Raw genomic sequence first — 19,123 nt, 5'->3', positions numbered from 1 at the left:
CCAAAGCCAAATATATTTTAGAAACACAGGAGAAGCCTTCTTAGATAAACACACCAGAATCAAAAAAAGAAACCCTGTCCTCCTCCTACATTCCTCCAGTACTCTCTACTGACAAAGCTTAACATCATGCCATTTGGCAAAGAAGTATGTAGAACTCTATTGTAAATAGAGGTTCCAACTCTATTATTACACTGCTAGCAATAAAGGATATCTGGAAATTTAGAGTCCACATCAATAACTGCCATAGACAGCTTAAAAAAGAGAGAGATAAAGGCAGTTTGACCAATTTAAAGGGGATATTGCAATGAGGATTTGTCCATCCTGAAAAATTTTTATTTTGTTGACCTTATAAAGTAAAAAGATCAGAAATCAATGTCTAGGTCAATCATAAAGCATATAATCTACAGGCCTTCCCTGAAAGAAACTGGACTCAAAAGTTACAAGATCAGTGTAAAGGTGAATGAAAAGTAGATGAACCCTTGCATAAAATTAAAGTCTAGCTAGGCTTGATTTGCCTGGACCATTCAAGAGATACTTCTACGCTTGACCTTGGCTTAAGGTGATTTCAGACTGACTGCATACTCAAAGAAACTGGTCATATATATAAGGTCCCTTAATGCTTCAGTGTTTTTACCCCATCTTCATGAGACCGTTATAGGCTCTCTTGGATTTTTGATCTCCCAGCAATGAACTTCATCATGGACCTAGGTAAGATTCTCATCTTCTAACCTATGGCAAGATCTGCAAATGCCCCCAGGAACAACTACATGCATGCATCTAACCTTTCCATATGGAATTTTACTCCATCAAGTTCATGAACATAGAGGAAAACAGCATGATGAGAGAATGTTATGAAGGGGAGAGAAATTCTTCTTTTTTATAAAAGAATCAAAAAGAATCAAACACATCTTTTTGAAATGAAAAAATACACAGTATCAAAATGAAAAATACTCAGAATGGGGCTAACCACAAACTAGACATTGGTGAAAGATAAGATCAGAGAAATTGAACACATAGCAGTAGAAACTATTCAAAATTAAGCTAACAGAGAAAAAAAAAACTAAAATGTGAACATAGCATCAGTGACCTGTAGATAACAATTTGACCTACTTGAAATTGAAGTCCCAGAAGAAGAAGACAAGGTGAGGGAGAGGGGAAACTTGGAAAAAAATAATGGCTTCAAGTTTTCCAAATTTGATGAAAACTATACACACAGAGATCCAATAAGCTGAAAGAAACTCAAGCAGAATAAAGAGTGCCAGAGAACACTGTAATCGAGAAATAGTTACTGAGAGAAATTAAAGAAGACCTAATACATGGAAGAGAGAAAATATTCGTGGATTGGAAGACTTATTATTGTTTAAGATATCAATTCTTTACAAATTGATCTAGAGATTCAATGTAATCCCAGTCAAAATCTCAAAGTAGTTTCATTTAGAAATTGAAAAAACTGGGCACCTGGGTGGCTCAGATGGTTAAGCCTCTGCCTTCGGCTCAGGTCATGATCCCGGGGTCCTGGGATCGAGCCCTGCATCGGGCTCCCTGCTCGGCGGGAAGCCTGCTTCTCCCTCTCCCACTCCCCCTGCTTGTGTTCCCTCTCTCTGTGTCTCTCTCTGTCAAATAAATAAATAAAATCTTTAAAAAAAGAAAAACAAAAAAATTGAAAAACTAATTGTAAAATTTCTGCAGAAATGCAAATCAGCTAGAATAGCCAGAAGAATTTTGAAAAAGAAGTTCCAAGTTGGAGGATTCAAACTTCCTGATTTTAAGACTTAGTATAAAGTTAGTAGGATAGGGCTATATTGGCACAAAAGAGACACATATGGAACAGAATAGAAAATGTTGAAATAGATACACATAAGTAAATTGACTTTGACAAAATTGCCAAGGCAGTCCAATAGAAGAATAATAGTCTTTTCAGCAAATAGTTCTCTAACAATTGTTAGCTTTAGACAAAAAAACATGAACCTTAGCCTTTGCTCACAGTATACACAAAACTCAAAATGGAGTATAGGTCTAAATGTAAAAGTTAAAAACTATAAAACTTCTAGGAGAAAACAGTAATTTTAGTAATGGTGGTTTGCAGAAAGATTTCTTAAATACAAAGTACCAAAAAACATGAACTATCAAGGAGGTTCGAGAAATTGTGCTCATCAAAATTTAAAATATTTGCTCTTCAAATGGTACTTACAAAAATGAGAAGGCAAGCCACACTCTTAGGAAAAATACTTGCAAAATATACATCTGACTAAGACCTGTACCTAGAATATATAAAGAACACTTATGATTCAGGACTAAGTACTCAAATAGTTCCATAAAAAATATACAAAAGATTATGACACTACACTAAAGCAGATAATGCAGAAGACAAACATATGAAAAGATGCTCAACACTGTTAATCATCAGGGCAATGAAAATCAAAACCACAATAAGATATCACTGCATACCTGCTAGAATGAATGAAGCCAGACCAAAAAAGAGTACATGTCTATTGATTCCACATGTATAAAATTCTGGAAAATGCTAAAAAATTGATAATGACAGGAAGCAGATCAGTGGTCCTCTAGAAGTGTGGGAGGAAGATGGGTACGGGGCAAGGAGGGACCTAGAGGAAATACAAAAGGCACAAGGTAACTTTGAGATGATGGATATGTTTATTATGTTGATTATGGTGATGGTTTCAAGGGTGTGCAGATACGTTAAAATTTATCAAATTTACAGTGTATGTGTAGTTTATTGTATATTAATTATACCTCAATACACTTATAAAAATAGACAAGACTAAATTACATCAAATATATAGATGTGCCCATAGATGATAAAACTATGAAAACACTACATACGTAGATAGTGAAACTAAAAGAATGAGTTAATGATGATCCTGACAATTGCGGATAGTGCTTACCTTGAGTGGAGGCAGGGGGGGGTGCAGTGAAGGAGGGAAGGATTTGTGATCAAGGAGCAATACATGGTGGCTTAAAAGGGGCCAGTGATACTATACTGCTTCTTGACTTGGGTAGTGATTCATGAGAGCTTTCCTTATAAGGTGTGTGTGTGTGTTTGTGTGTGTATTAAACATATTTCTGTTTTTAATTTTTTTATTTAAATTCAGTCAGCCAACATACAGTACATCATTAGTTTCAGATGTAGTGTTCAGTAATTCATCAGTTGCGTATAACACCCAGCGCTCATCACATCACGTGCCCTCCTCAACATTTCTTTACCTTATATTTTATACACTACACCTAAGAGGTGAAGAATGAAAGGAAGAGGAAAAAGAGGTGAGGGAGGAGGGAAGGGAGACAGAGGGAGGAGAAGTTAAAAAGAAAAAAGAAAGAAACAGATGGTGAAGTGAAAAGAACACCCAATTAAGTACATGGAGACCTGAGTTGCAGTTATGTTTCCGCCCATGAATGAATGGAGTTTGGGAAAAGTCAGTCAAACCCTTGGGCCTCGTTAGTTTCCCCATCTGAGGTTTATTAGATGTTGAACGAAACAGTCTGAAATAGGTGATTTCTAACAGCTCTTCCATCATTTTGAATCTTTAAGATCAATCCCCTGGCAAATAATGAAAAATAGGCTAATATTGCTATTCTGATCAGAGGCAAAAAGCCTTATAATTACAAAGGAATTAGTTATTGATTATAAAAGCTTCTCACCAGGGAAGGGCAGAGGCCCCCTCATCCATGTGGTGTAAGAGAAGGGCAACGTCATGAGCCTTTGCCTCTGTTCGGTCTTCAGTGCTGCAGTTGAAAGGGAATTTGGAGCATTTGAGACCAAACCATGGCTTCCCTTCTCCATGGTTGTGTGATCATTCTGAGCCACATTTTCTTCATTTGCAAAGCAAGTATAATAACAGCTAATACTTTCATAGTGCTTCCTGTGTATCAGGCACTGTTCTAAGCTCTTTACATATACACTTACTCATTTAATTCTCACAGCACACCTCTGGAGTAAATACTATTATTATCCCCATTTCACAGGAAAGGAAACTGAGGCTGAACAGGTGGTGTGAGATTATTGTGAGCATCACATAAAATAATGTATGTAAAACTATTTTCTGTTCTTAAAACTGTATGTACCTATATTTATAGAGTACTTTAAAAATATTCTAATATCAAGAGAATGAGAAAACAAGCCACAGACGGAGAGAAAATATTTGCAAAATACATCGTTCATTAAGGACTATTATCCAAAATATATAAAGAATTTTTAAGGAGGGCACTTGTAGCGATGAGCAGTGGGTGTTGTATGTAAGTGATGAATCACTAAATTCTACACCTGAAACTAATATTACATTGTATGTTAACTTACTGGAATTTAAATAAAAACTTGGAAAAAAAAAAAAGTATTCTTAAAACTGAGTAAGAAAACAAAGAACCAGGGGTGCCTGGGTGGCTCTGTCAGTTAAGCATCTGCCTTCAGTTCAGGTCATGATCTCATGGTCTGGGGATTGAGCCCCACATCAGGCTTCCCTGCTCGGTGGGGAGTCTGCTTCTCCCTTTCCCTCTGCCCCTCCCCCTGGTTGTGCACATGCTCACTCCCTCTCTCAAATAAATAAAATCTTTTAAAAAAGAAAGAAAGAAAACAACCCAATTAAAAAATGGACAAAAGATCTAAATGAACAGACATTGCACCAAAGAAGATAAGAAATAAGCATATGAAAAGATGCTCACCACTATATGTCATCAGGGAAAAGCAAATTAAAACAGCAGTAAGATAAGGGCACCTGGGTGACTCAGTACATTGTCTGCCTGTTGGTTTCAGCTTAGGTCCTGATCTCAGGGTCTTGAGAAAGCTCCACATCAGGTTCTGTGCTCAGCATGGAGTCTGCTTGAGATTCTCTCTCTCTCTCTCCCCCTCTGCTTCTCCCCACTGCTCACACTCTCTCTCCAAAATAAATAATCTTAAAAAAAAAAAGAACAGCAGTAAGATAACACTACACACCCATTAAAATGGCAAAAATAACCCACTGACAACACCAAATGCTAGAGAGGATGTAGAGCAACAGGAACTCTCACTCACTACTGGTGGAAATGCAAAATGGTATAGTCCACTCTGGAAGATAGTTTGGTGGCTTCTTACAAAACTAAATATATTCTTATCATATGCTCCAGCAATCAAACTCCTTGGCCCAAATGAGTTGAAAATTTACATCTACATAAAAACAAGCACATAATGTTTATAGCAGCTTTTAAAAAAAAAAAAAGATTTTTATTTATTTGAGAGAGAGACAGCATGAGCAGAGAGAGGGGCAGAGGGAAAAGCAGACTCCCCACTGAGCAGGGAGCCCACTGCAGGGCTCAATCCCAGGACCCTGGGATCCTGACCTGAGCCAAAGGCAGATGGTTAACCAACTGAGCCACCCAGGTGCCCTAACAGCTTTATTCATAATTGCCAAAACTTGGAAGTACCCAAGATGTCCTTCAGTAAGTGAATGGATAAATAAACAATGGTATATTCATACAGTGGAATATTACTCAGCACCAAAAAGAAAGGAGCTCTCAAGCCATGAAAAGACATGGAGGAAACTTAAGTGCATATAATTAAGGGCGAAAGCCATTCATACTATATGATTCTAACTATAATAACAATCTTGAAAAGGCAAAATTACGAAGATAGGAAAAAGATCGGTGGTTACCAAGGGTTATTGGGAAGGAAGAGATGAGTAGGAAGAGCACAGAGGATTTTCAGGGCAGTGAATATATTCTGTATGATACTGTGATAGATATATGATTGTCCAAGTCCTTAGAATGCACAACCCCAAGAGCGAATTCTAATGTAAACTGTGGATTTTGCGTGATTATGATATGCCCAGTGTAGGTTAATCAGTTGTGACAAATGTACCAGTCTAGAGGGGGACGTTGATAATGGGAGAAGCTGTACATATGTGGAGGCAGGGTATATGAGTAGTCCCCATACCTTCCTTGCAATTTTGCTGTGATACAAAACTACTCTAAAAAAATAAAGACTTAAAAAATGACTATGATGCCACCCCCAAGGTGAATTTAAGCCCATAGAAGGGATAGATCCCTTGCTCTATGTTAAATTTTAATCTTGTAAATTTATATAATACTCAAAACACAATCATCATATCATTACTTTGGATTTAAAACTATCTGCTCTAATTCACCTGACTGCTATAAGGAAGAAAATGTACATATTTGAACTGTGTTTTTACAAGTGACAGGAGAGTATCTAAAAACCAAAAACCAAAACAAAAAAAACAACTTGATGGCAGATAATATCCTAGGAAAAGACTGCTGTTACAGAATTATAGCACTTGTATTGCCTATTAGAGATAAATCCAGTGCATGTCAGCTTGTATTTTCCTGTCAATAACTGACAGTGCAGAGGTTGTTAAAATGACTGTATATCTTTATTAGATGTGTAAATGTAATTTAAATATTATTCCGGGTGCATTTTTTAAGTGAGAAGAAAATGAGGTGTGTAGACTCATCTGAAAAATCTGTAATATATGGAATTATGAGCCACATAAACTCAACATGAATATTTATTTTGTGAACATCTGCTTGAATACAAAATACGTGGCTTAAGCAAATTCAACATGAAAAATATTGCAATTAAAACTAAAAGCATTTAGGGGCGCCTGGGTGGCTCAGATGGTTAAGCCTCTGCCTTCGGCTCAGGTCATGATCCCGGGGTCCTGGGATCGAGTCCCGCGTCGGGCTCCCTGCTCCGCGGGAGGCCTGCTTCTCCCCCTCCTTCCTGCTCGAGCTCTCTCTCACTATCTCTGTCTCTCTCAAATAAATAAATAAAATATTTAAAAAAAAAAAAAAAAAAACTAAAAGCATTTAAGAAGTACACCGTCTTGAAAGCAATAGATTTTATTTGCAGACAGTTGATGAGGTTGTAAACAGTGTATGATAAAGTGGCAAAGAACAACAAAAGAAATAGTTTGCTGAAATTAGAAAATACTAAGGAGAACTGTATAAAGAATTGTACATCTTGCCTTCATATTGCTCCAGCCAACACTTAGAGCAAAAGGATAATTGAGTAAAAAAAATTTAATAAGACAATTGTAGGAATTATTTAAAAGAGCAAATTATCAGACCAGTTTTGACTTTGTCTCCATTTTAAAATTATGTTTTTTAATTTACAGAACTTAAATTTTTCCATTCAGGAATTTATATCCCTCCAGATCTTTATAAATTAAAATTTTCAAATCTTATTTCTTTTTTCTAAATTAAACTTGTTTTTTTAGGAAAATTGAAAAATACAGAAAAGTATAAAAAAGAAAACATCTATAGTGCCCTTATAATGATTTTAATGCTCTGGTTTTGTTGTTCACCAGGAGATACCAGATGAATGAAAATGAGTCTAACTGACTTATCTGCAAGAAAATTCTGGGTTAGGAAGACTCCAGAGTTCTATCTTCTTTTTCTGAGAATCCAAAGAATGTGAGAGTTTGCTAGAGCAAGAAGCTGCTTTGTATTCCAATGTATTGTCTAAACTTTCCTCTAGGAAGATAGGATTGGAATATCATGGATAGAAATGCTTAAAGGCCAAGACATGCACTACTAAAATTTAGAGTACACATTGAAAGTGCCAGGAGAAATAGAGTTCTCAATCAAAATTGAGTAACCCAGAAAAGCAATTATAGGCGTCTTACTATGGCTTAAGAAGGTAACTGAAGTGAACCCAGCAATATCAACCATATGGGACATACAGTGGGAGGCAGGAAGTGGTTATTGGTTAGTCTTGCCTTCTTGGAAAAATAGCAGCGCATTGGCCAATCAAGTTCTTACTTAAAGTTGAATCCTCCCATTTCATTCTTCCCTTCACTGTACCCTACCCCACCCCTCACATTTTACATAATATTCAAACCTTGCATTTTACCTGTACTGCAAAATAGCCTTCACTTGCACCAATCAGTATTTCTGGGGTTTTTTTCATTATGAAAACAGTTTTATTATACAATAAAACATAGATACAGAAAAAAGCAAAAGCTCAATGAGTTCAGGTGAATATTCTTGTAACAGGCAGTTCAAGAAGTAGAACCCCTGTTTTAATTTCACATGTGAATCAGACTTTTTTAAAAATGGGTTTCATGTCTACTATAGTGATATAAAAAGTGCCCCCTTTTTTGTGAACACAGAACACTTATTGATAAATTCTGCGAACACCTACCTGCTCTGTTCTAATCATTGTTCTGGGAATTGAAGATCGGGTAGTGAAGAGAGGTGATGTCCCTGCTCCTTGGAGCTTGCACTCTATGAGTGGGGGACAGAAACACATACATACATGCATGCACACATAAGTATTTCCATTAGCAGTAGGTGCAGAAACACTGAACAGAGTGATATGATGGAAGTGGTGGGGCTACTCTTCTTGGGATGGTTCTCTTCCGCAGTGAAGTGAATTTTATTGTCATTGCTCAGGTGAAGTGTGTTCAGCTGCGTGGGCCTCAGAGCAGATGTCCAACATGCGTGAGCCTAGAGATAGGGCTGCTCACTCTGGAGGTCCAGAACAGCTCCCTGGAGCCTTGTTTCTTTTGCAGTATGAGATGTTTCCAGACTCTGCGTTCATGCTTATTTATACACAAATGTATCTACACCTGGTATATTTGACATTTATACTATTAAACATCAGCACCAAACGTGTTTAAACATTCTTGCTATGATCCATTTAGGTTGTGCATTCATCCTGTTTTGGGCTATGGGGTTAATGTGATTAAAGGTGGATACACAGTTGAAACACCCCTGGAAACAGAGCAGAGATTGTGATTTCTATTTTCCTTTTTGTTACTTCTTTCTTTTCTCTTACCTTTATGTCTACACATCTTGGAGTTAACTCCAAAATATGAGAAATTCAAATGATCTTCCATGTTGGCACCATCAGAGCAAACACTGGCTTCCCAAAAAGAAAGAAATCCTGACATTTCCCCCCAGGGAACCACAGGGAAATGTGAGAGAATCTGGCCCTCAGCCTGTCGACTAGAATTTCTTACATTGAGTCTGTTTTCATATTACCCCGTTCATGAAGTCATTGATCTTTTTAATGTTGATTTATTCCAGAAAGATTCAGGGTTGATACTTTCCCTCCTTGTTTTTAAAATTTTATAGTAAGGGCGCCCGGGTGGCTCAGTCAGTTAATGTCTGCCTTTGGCTCAGGTCCTGATCCCGGGGCCCCTGGGATCGAACAGGCATCAGGCTCCCTGCTTAGCGGGTGTCTGCTTCTCCCTCTCCCTCTGCCCCTCCCTGCCCTGCTCATGCTCACTCTCTCTTTCTCTCTCTCTCAAATAAATAATAAAATCTTTAAAAAAATAAAATATTATAGTATTTTAAAAATCCATCTCTTTGTGAAGGCTTTCTTTTCTCCATCCCTGCTGTAAACTTTTCAGGAAATAATAGTTGTCCACTTGCCCATTCGCCTTGAGTGAACAGTAGTTTGCTAGTCTGCTATGGTGCTACAGAATCATAAAACAAGGAGTGTGTTTTTCCAGAAACTTTAGATGTTAAAGCAAGGTAAAAAAAAATGAGACTTAGGCAAAGCAGATCCAACTCAAACTATGCTTTTTGGGATATTTAAAAAGCTTCAGTTAAATTACTAGAAAAGGTTTCTGGGATATTAAGGTTTTCAGGTCAAATTTTAATCTAATGTCAATATTTATAGCCTCTGAGAAGGTGCAAATGAATACATAAGTTAAAAAGTGTAAAAAATGTACACACAATTATAACGTAAATACTCTCACCCAGAAAGTTTAAATCTGACAATTTCTTTATGAGGTTTTACAGTGTGGTCCGGGTTCACAAAAATCACACTGTGACAGAAAAGTGTAGATAGTACATTTCAGTTATTTACTTGTCCACTATATATATGAAAATATTCATGGAATTTTAAGACATTCTGAGGTTTGCATAGAGAAATGCAGAAACATAGGAGATTCTATTTGCTGGAATACAAGTAGCCAAAGTTTGGGGTGTGAATTATAGCATGCCCTGCCCAAACCCACAATTTTACATTTTTAAGGTAGTTTGTCTACTGAGAATGACGTAAAACACATTTTCACCTCAAAAGATGAAAGGCCAAATTTACTGACAAATTCCTCCCTGATTCAATTGCAAACATCATGTAAGATTCCCCAGATATCCTACCATATGCTTCATCACCTCTTACTTTTTATTTAAAAATAAAACATGTAATAATCCTTTCAAAATTACTTCATGTTGTGCTTTCTACTAGAAAATGGCTGTGAAGTTATTACCTCCACCTGTTCTGCCAAGCTGGGAGGTAGTGGCTTGAGGCCAAAATTATGAGGAAGCTTAAAAAGTTTCAAGCAACTCCTGATGGCTGGTATGTTGCCATTACAATTTTTTCCCCTTTTTATCAGTGCCTAAATCTCCAACCAACCCGGCAATACACTAAACACTGCTTTTGACATAAAGAGAGTTCTTTCCTTAAAAAGTGGGAGGGAAATTTTGCTTGAAATCCAAGGAATCTAACAAGGAGTCTCTCCTCAAATCAAGGAAATCACAACTGAAATGTGAATTGTTAAAAAAAAACAACAACCACATTCCTACTTTTTTTGAAACTCAGAAGAGACTGCGTCTAAAATACAGAAGAGTTTAGTGTTTAAGTATGTGTGTTAATTTAGACTAACAGTTTTAAGTTTGAAAAGTCCACCTATTTTTTTTTTTTAAAGATTTTATTTATTTATTTGACAGAGAGAGAGTGCGCGAGAGAGGGAACACAAGCAGGGGGAGTGGGAGAGGGAGAAGTAGGCTCCCCGCTGAGCAGGGAGCCCGATGCAGGGCTCGATCCCAGGACCCCGGGATCATGACCTGAGCCGAAGGCAGACGCTTGACGACTGAGCCACCCAGCGCCCCGTAAAGTCCACCTATTTCTTTAGCAAATCCCCAAGCCAAAGAATATATTCATCGTATGTATTATGATGGTGTTGTAAATTTTCATAGATGGATTTTTATCTCCAGCATGACCCAAAAGGGGAAACAGAGAATGATATGTCCACACAGAGAATGTCACAAAAGAGCCCAGACAAATTGCGAACAGCCAGCCCACAGCACACAAATGTGCACACACATTAACCCTGAAGTTTTGTTCCCAGCTTCACAGTTTTAATTATTTACTTTTTGACAGACCAAGGCATCTGATTGCAGAATATTAATCCCACCCTCATGTATTAACCAAGGAGTTAGTTTTATCATGAGGAAGAACATTTTTTTTTTCCTTTAAGAAAAAATGGAATGCACATAGTTTTAAATGGAGTTATTCAGATATAGAACTTTAACTTGCAAGGGGCATAGTTGCTGAGTTACAGAGAACCCAAGATGCTTCACTCATATGCGGTATTTTTAGTTACTCCTTAGGGACAGGCCTGACATTGAGCCCCTTAGCTGGTATCTCCCTGCTCCGACGTTCAAGACACCAGACACCTTGAGTGAAGCCAATAGTAAGCCTGAATCTGAGAGGTCAGGTGTCACAGATTCCATGTTTTAATCACTTACACTCACCCTGTTTGACATGCCCAACTTCTCACCCCACAGCCTGGACCCAGCTACAGCTGGACTCAGCGCCGGCATCCTGACAGAAGGTTTTACCACCCAATTGTCCTTCCCTTAAGAGAATCACAGTCATTTTCTGTTGGTGAAACAGAACAGAACAGTCTCTCTCTAGTCTGTTCTACTCTGCCTTGTGGGAAGGTCTTCAAAATTCACCCTCCAACCTCCATTACCTGTGGTAAACCTAGTCTAGTTGATTTAAGCAGCTCCTTCTTTGTCTCCAGCATAGTATTTGGCTGGTAAATAAATAGCCCAGCCTAATTTAATGTGGCAGCCTTTTGCTCAGGAGCTGGTCCCATTTGGAGAAATGCCGTTTGAGTTTTCTTCTTTCCTTTCCAGCAGCCAGCAATTCCTTTCAAGAGGTCAAGCTGTCATTTATTTTCCTTTAGCACCAAGAGAGATTGAAAAGAAAGTCTACACTAATTATCCACTATTTTTGAAGGGCTTCTCATCTTCAATGCCCTGAATTTCTTTCTCTGCTTTTTGGTACATTTTGTTTCCTCTAGTGACTAGGCCACAAACATGGCCAGACCTTTCATGATCTCTTTATCCTGGTCCTCTGTATTCGCATCGTTTATTTTCATTCCAGCCTAGTGTAGGACCTCTTTGCAATGCAAATCACTGAATCTCACCTCCTAGTAATATGAGCATGCACTTTCCTGGGTCTCAATCTTTTTCCAGAAACTCTAGTGATAGAGGTTGTAGCACTTCTGGAACTTTCTGAAGACTTCCTAAGAGAAGGAAGTTCCTCTGATCTCTAGCCTCATCTGCAGCAAACACTTTCTGGGTTTTCCAGAGACTCCCCAGGTCCTGTCCCCAGGACCAAGCTGTTAAGAAACTTCTCTCCACCCATTGTCTTTGTAGGTTCTCTTTAGCTTAAAACCTTAAAAAGTTTTAAAACTTTAAAACTTTAGAGGTTTTGTTCAGGGAAATCCTCTCTGAAGAGGTGACCTTTAGGCTAAGGCACAAATACAGACCAGAAGCTAGGTGTGCAAAGATCTGAGGGGAAGAGGTGTTCTAGGCAAAAAGAACTTCAAAGGCAAAGGCCCTAGGATAGTTATGAACTTGGAGTTTGAGGAAAAATGTGGGACCATGGGATTGACATGCAGTAAAACCAAAGGAGGAAGAAATGTGAAGTGAGGCCAGAAGGAGAGGCAAGGGGCAGATATCAGAGTTTAGCAAACAGTGGAAGGAGCATTAATTTTACTGTTCAGTATGGTAGGAAGTCATTGGAGAGCTTAAAGCATGAGCGATGCCATTTGGCTTATGTTTTAAATAACCATTCAAGCAGAGTCATGTGGAAAATAGGCTATAGATTTCATGAATGGAAGTAGTGAGATCATTTTAAGATTATGGCCATAATCCAGGGAGAAGGTGATGCTGGGATCTGAGGGAGAGCAGTACAGATGAGGAGAAATGGTGGATTGGAGATCTATATTGTATTTAGAGCTGGCAGACTCACACTGCTGGATTGATAAAGGGATGAGGGACAGATGACTTCTAGGTTTTCACCTTGAACAAGAGTAGGGTTGGTTACTGAGACTGGGAAGGCTCCCTAGAAACAAAGTGGGAAGGGAGTGGGAGCAGTAGGAAGTTCTATTTTAGCTATATTTGACATAGCTGTTAGCTATTCAAATGGATGCGTTGAATAGGTGTTGAAAGCACGTTTGTGGATATCAGGAGGGAGAGCAAGCAAACTTGGAATTGTTTGGTCTCTGGGATTTATTTAAAGCCATGGGATGAGATCACCTGCCCTGTGGTAGAAGGACAAGATGAGAAGGAGGCCAACGACTGGACTTCGGAGCAGCTCATCTTTTATCTCCATGGGAGGAAGAGGAGTGCAGCATACTGGGAAGGAGCTGTAGTATAGGAAGGAAATTGTTAATGTCACGAAAGCCAAAAGAAGAATGTTTTCAAGGAATCCTTAGCGAGTCGCTGGTTGAACCAAATGCCCAACTGCTCTTTTTGGCCCCAGTGCTCAGAGAGTAGGAATGAAATACCTTCTAGCCACCAGCTACCTCTCTGATTCTGAAAGAATTCTCTCCCTCCCAGAGGCTCATTGGTATCTCTTGGGACCAGCCAGTGAGTGTTCCTTCTCGTAAAGGTCTTCCAGGTGAAACACTTTCAGTAGAAGTAAACTGACAACCAGAAGCCATGATCTCATTGGAAGCCTCATTGGATTAGGGTGGTTGAGGACAGAAGCCTAAGCAACTGAAAGCATTGCCTCTATGTGCCTCCTTCCCCTGCCATCTCCCCCAGGATGTGGCCTTCCAGGTTTTGAGAAGGAGACAAATGCCTGTGCACCTCTGTTTTATGGTCTTGATTTGCTCCACAGCCAAGCTAGATCCTGGAAGGGCTGAAGCATCCCTCCACGGACCCCTATTTGGCGAAGATGACTGGAAGTGTCATTTTGATTGGGGTTTTGAGAAATTAGTGATTTACAAGGATTTTTCTTTTCTGGTTTCCTACATTCTTCCCAAAACTACCAGCTGTGATTAAATTTGGTGGCTGTTTTTGTTTCTTTCAGGATTATTAAGGGGTAACCAGTCTTCTAGTGAGACCATCACCCCTTAATCGGCTTCATCTCTGGGTTTATAATCCCAAATCAGGAAATCTTGGCATCTCCTTTAGGAAGTGGTGGCTAAGAGACCCGCCATTGATTGACCTTTTCTTTCCCATCTTTAGAATGAGGAGGAAGGTCATCATATCGATTTGCAGAGACACCTGATGACAGTTCATTGTTAGAGGTCAGTTGGCCACGTAATGTCCACTAGTTCTGCATGAACAGATACTCTCAAGGGTTACAGAGTTGCCAGCTCCTCTTTTCATCCTCTCCTTGCCAAATTTCTTTTTAAATTACTGTTTGAGTCACTATCCCAGTTGCTGCTATGATTCATTCTACTCTGACGTGAAAGGATGAGGCAGGCTATGACTTCCACTTTATCTATTTGCCTCGAACATTTATAAACAGCTCACTCCATATGCATCTGATTGTTATGCTGCTATGTCTTCATTTTTATATTTTCTGACAATATTCATATTTTATTGGTATCCTGGTCTTTTTACAAAAGACCATTTTACTGTGTACTTGTGGGTGTGTGTGTGTGCATGTGTTTGGGGAAAATGGGATAGATACTGCTTAGAAGGAAATCTCCCTTTTTCCTGACAGTCTGACAGTTAAACGTAGCTATAAATATAAGTCCACTCACAGTGAGGTGTAGAAATCTTTGTTCACTTCCCTTTCACTGCAGCCCAGGAGGAGAGCTAGGGTTAAAGCAGTAATGGGCATATGACTGGGAGGAAAACAGAGCAATGATGGTATTTGAATACGTGATTCATTCTCTGGTACAAATGTGAGGAACTCCAGGTCATAGAGGACAGGACACATTGTTCCAGTGTCTACTCCTGCCTAGACCTGCTGAGTCTAGAGTTCTGTGTTTAGAAAAACCAGAGCAAGAATTCTCCTTCTCATAATGTCTCCAAGGTGGTTTTCCTGATTTACCTGGAAGAATAAAATCACTGAGACAAGAGAAGGGATGTGGGCCCTTAAGAACTGCCACAGACCCTGAAGCAGTAATTTCAAAATGTTAGCAGGGTTTTGTGTTAATAGGAGACAACACTGCTTTTGTTTTTTGTTTTGGGGGGTTGTTTTTTGTTTTGTTTTGTTGGGTTTTGTTTTGTTTGGCTTAAGGTGCAGATAGCTTTGAAAGAAGGAACAAAGAGATAAGCTCATTTACTTAATAAGCTCATTACAGTTATCTCCCCTTTCAAGGCACTGAAAGGTTCCACAAAGGAATCTTACATATGAGCCTTTTGGCAATGTTTACGTGCTGATAGAACACTTGCATATGTCTATTTTCCATGATGAACCACCCCTAATTCAGCTTCACATTTCAACTCAACTGATTTCTCGGTTTCTGTCCTGCTGTCCTGTACCCTAGACAGTCCTTCTTTTCGCAGAGTTATTTGAATGTATGTCCCAACTGTAAAGCCTCACCAGCTTTCAAGTGGCTGTTATGTTGGTTTTTGGACTATTAGCTCTCAACACAAACCCACCTATTTACTCTGCTTTGGGACCCTGGGGCTGAGACTCGTAAATCACACTGCAATTTTTTGCCACGTGGCTCTCTGTGTGGTTCTTCACTAGAAACTAAAAGGAAGAAGGGAGAAGGAAGTTATTCCTTCCCACGTTGCTTCCTGTTGCTGTCAACGTCATTCCAGAATTGGTTCTTCATACAGCAGTTGGTTTCACACCAGCAGGTTCTTCCACACCCTCTGAAACACCCTGGCTACACCCTTGGGAGAAGTCGTCTCCAGCCTGCAGCCTCCCTCCTCCCAGGTGTGGTCCCAGTTCCATAGGACTCCTCCTCCAAGCTTTTCAAATCTGGTAATCCCACCCACATCCCTCATTCCCAGGGGTGGTAGCTGCTTCCTTGTGTATTTCCTCTGTGAGACTTCATTGTCTCCCTTCTGTCTTTGAAATTCTCTAAAACTTGGTTCACAATTGTCTATATTAAATTCTCTGTTAAGATACCTAGGTGGTTTCAATATCCTGAGTACACCCTTCCTGCAGTCAAACTTCTCCCTTAGTGTCCCCCTTCAAAACTTTCCCATAAATTCGACCCAATAGGACCCAGGCCAGTGGATGGTGGAGTCCCATGTGGATACAGGAGAATAGGTGTACTGGCCTCCCCATACCCCTTTTGGCATGGATATCACTTCTATATATGGCCATTTGTATCCCTAGGGCATTTTGTGAAAATTGTATGAGCCTAAATACAATTTATCCATAATCTCCCAGGACTACCCACAGTTTCCTTTCAAATCTCAGGCTACTGGGAAGTTAAACACTGTCCTGAGAAACTGTATTGCCCCAGAAGTAAGTTATATTTAAATAGCCAAACAATTCCTTGGGAATGAAGTGGTTGAGGCTAAATGATGACAAATGCATTGCTTATGCTTGGAAGATTTATATAGTATACACGTGGAAAATTTAGGTTCTTTCCAAGGAGCTGGTGGGTTTTGTAAAGTGTGTATGAATTTTCAACTTGGACCTTGATCTGTTTGATACATGACTGAGAGATTTTTGTAAATAGCTATACTCGGGCCACAATTTTTAGCTTAATTTACTATAATTTTTGTTCACTACAGAAAGCACAGTTTGGTGTTTTTCTTTATTTGCATTAGTTACCAGAGATAAGTACATTTACTGAAAAATTCTCGTCATTCATCAATTGCCCACTGGATTCCTGAAAAATATTTGCATACTTCATCTTCCTGATCAGGAGAGGGAGAGAGGCAGGGCTGTGTGAGAATATCCATGCTTGCACAGTTCCTGCAACAGGGACAGGGCTGAAGGGAAGTGGTGCTGCAGCTTCTCAACTTTTCAACTCAGCCAGTGCTGGATGACAAGCATTTCTGTAAATAGTTTATTTTGTAACTTCTGGGAGAGTCCAGATGACTGACTCTTTCAGAGTGGCAAGTGAGCTGGAAATCTTTATAAAATCCCTTATTTGTCAAACCAACGTCAGAAAGTCTCAAGTTAGGATGTGTGTTACTAAGTTCATTGAATCACAAATTACTTAAATCATGATGACAGGGGTGGGTTTATTTTGTATTACTGTGTGTGTGTGTGTGTGTGTGTGTGTATCGCTTTTTAAGAGCAGTTTTAGGTTCATCGCAAAATTGAGTGGAAAGTACAGTTCTCATATACCTCCTTTCCTCTTCCCCACAGCCTTTTTTCTTAATGTAGAAGAACTAAACCAGCTTTTATTCAACTTAGTAGAATGAGGAAAACAAATAATAAGGAATAAGTCATAAGAAATGCTCTCATGATTACTATTTCAAACCACTGTCAATGTTTTATGAAACACAAAAATATGTGGGAACACCATTATCACCCACAGTTTACCTTAATGTTCACTCTTTGTGTTGTACATTCTATGGTTTTGGACAAATGTATAATGACATGTGTCGATCATTCTAGAATCATACAGAGTATTTTCACTGCCCTAAAAATATTCTGTTCTCCTCCTATTCATCCCACCCTCCCCCCTAGTCTTCGGCAACCAATGATCTTTTTACTGTCTCTATAGGTTTGCCTATTCCAGAACGTCATATATTTGAAATCATACAGTATGCAGCCTTTTCAGATTTGGCTTTTTTCACTTAGTAATATGCATTTAAGATTCCTCCATGTCTTCTCATCGCTTGATAGATATTTCTTTTTATCACTGAATAATATTCTGTTATCTGGATGTACCATAGTTTATTCATCCATCCACCTACTAAAGGACATCTTAGGTGCTTCCAAGGTTTGGCAGTTATGAACACATCATAAATACCCATGTGCAAGTTTTTGTGTGGATCTAATTTTTCAACTCCTTGGGTAAATACCAAGGAGTATGATTGCTGGGTTGTATGGTAAGAGTGTGCTTAGTTTTATAAGAAATCTTCAAACTATCTTCCAAAGTGACTGTATCATTAGCTTCTTTTATACTATCTAAGGCAAACCTGGCTCACACTCAAAGGCAGTACACACTGCCCAAAGAAATACAGTTCAAGTTAGTGTTATTTTGCATTTTGTAGTGGCCCCATTAAAAAGCATAAAAAGAAATAGATGAAATTAACTTTAAGAATATATTTTTTTAAATCAAATATATCTAAAATATTAGAACAATAAACAGTATTAAAACACTAATGAATTTTTTTAAAGATTTTATTCATTTATTTGAGAGAGAGAGTGAACAAGAGACAGAGAGAGCACAAGCAGAGGGCAGAGGGAGAGGGAGAAGCAGACTCCCTGCTGAATAGGGACCCTGATGTGGGACTCCACCCCAGAACCCTGGGATCACGACCTGAGCCGAAAGCAGACGCTCAACCGACTGAGCCACCCAGGTGCCCCAAACACTGATGAATTATTGTACCTTTTTTCACACTGTCTTTAAAATCTAGTGTGTATTTCAGACTTACAGAACATCTCAATTCAGATGAGCCACATTCTAAGTGCTCAATAGCTATGACTAGTGTCTACTGCATTGGACAACACATCTCTAAAGGGATCTCGTCAATTTAACTCATTTTGTACATTGATGACATAACATCAGTGGTAGGTTGAGGTGTTGTTCTAGTATTTGTGCAATTGGATTTTATTCAAGCAATACTGCATCTTTGAGAATCAGCTATCATAAATGTCTTTTTGTTTTGTTTATTGTGGTAAGAACACTTAATGTGAGATCTACCCTCATGGTATTCTCCAAACTGGCTTCTCACATCTACCCTTGCCTCTCTGCCATCCCCTCTCCACATGGCACCAAAATGTCTTTCAGTTCTTTGAATGTCCCATGCTCCTTCTCAACAAGAGTCTTGGCACATTCTCTTCCCTCTGCCCAGGATTCTCTCCCCACCCCCACCCTTGCTTCTTTGCCTGGTCGGGTCCTGCTAACCCTTTAGCTCTCAGTTCAATCGTCACTTCCTCATAGAAGTCTTCCCTGATTGCTTCCTCAACTGTAAGTCTCCTGTCATATTCCCAGTGGCACCAAAGGCCTCTCATTTATGTCACTCACCATTACTAACATTT

Source organism: Leptonychotes weddellii, chromosome 3, assembly GCF_054177405.1.
Source record: "Leptonychotes weddellii isolate Sample4059 chromosome 3, ASM5417740v2, whole genome shotgun sequence".
Taxonomy (NCBI): Eukaryota; Metazoa; Chordata; class Mammalia; order Carnivora; family Phocidae; genus Leptonychotes; species Leptonychotes weddellii.
Note: the sequence above shows the minus strand (reverse complement) of the source record.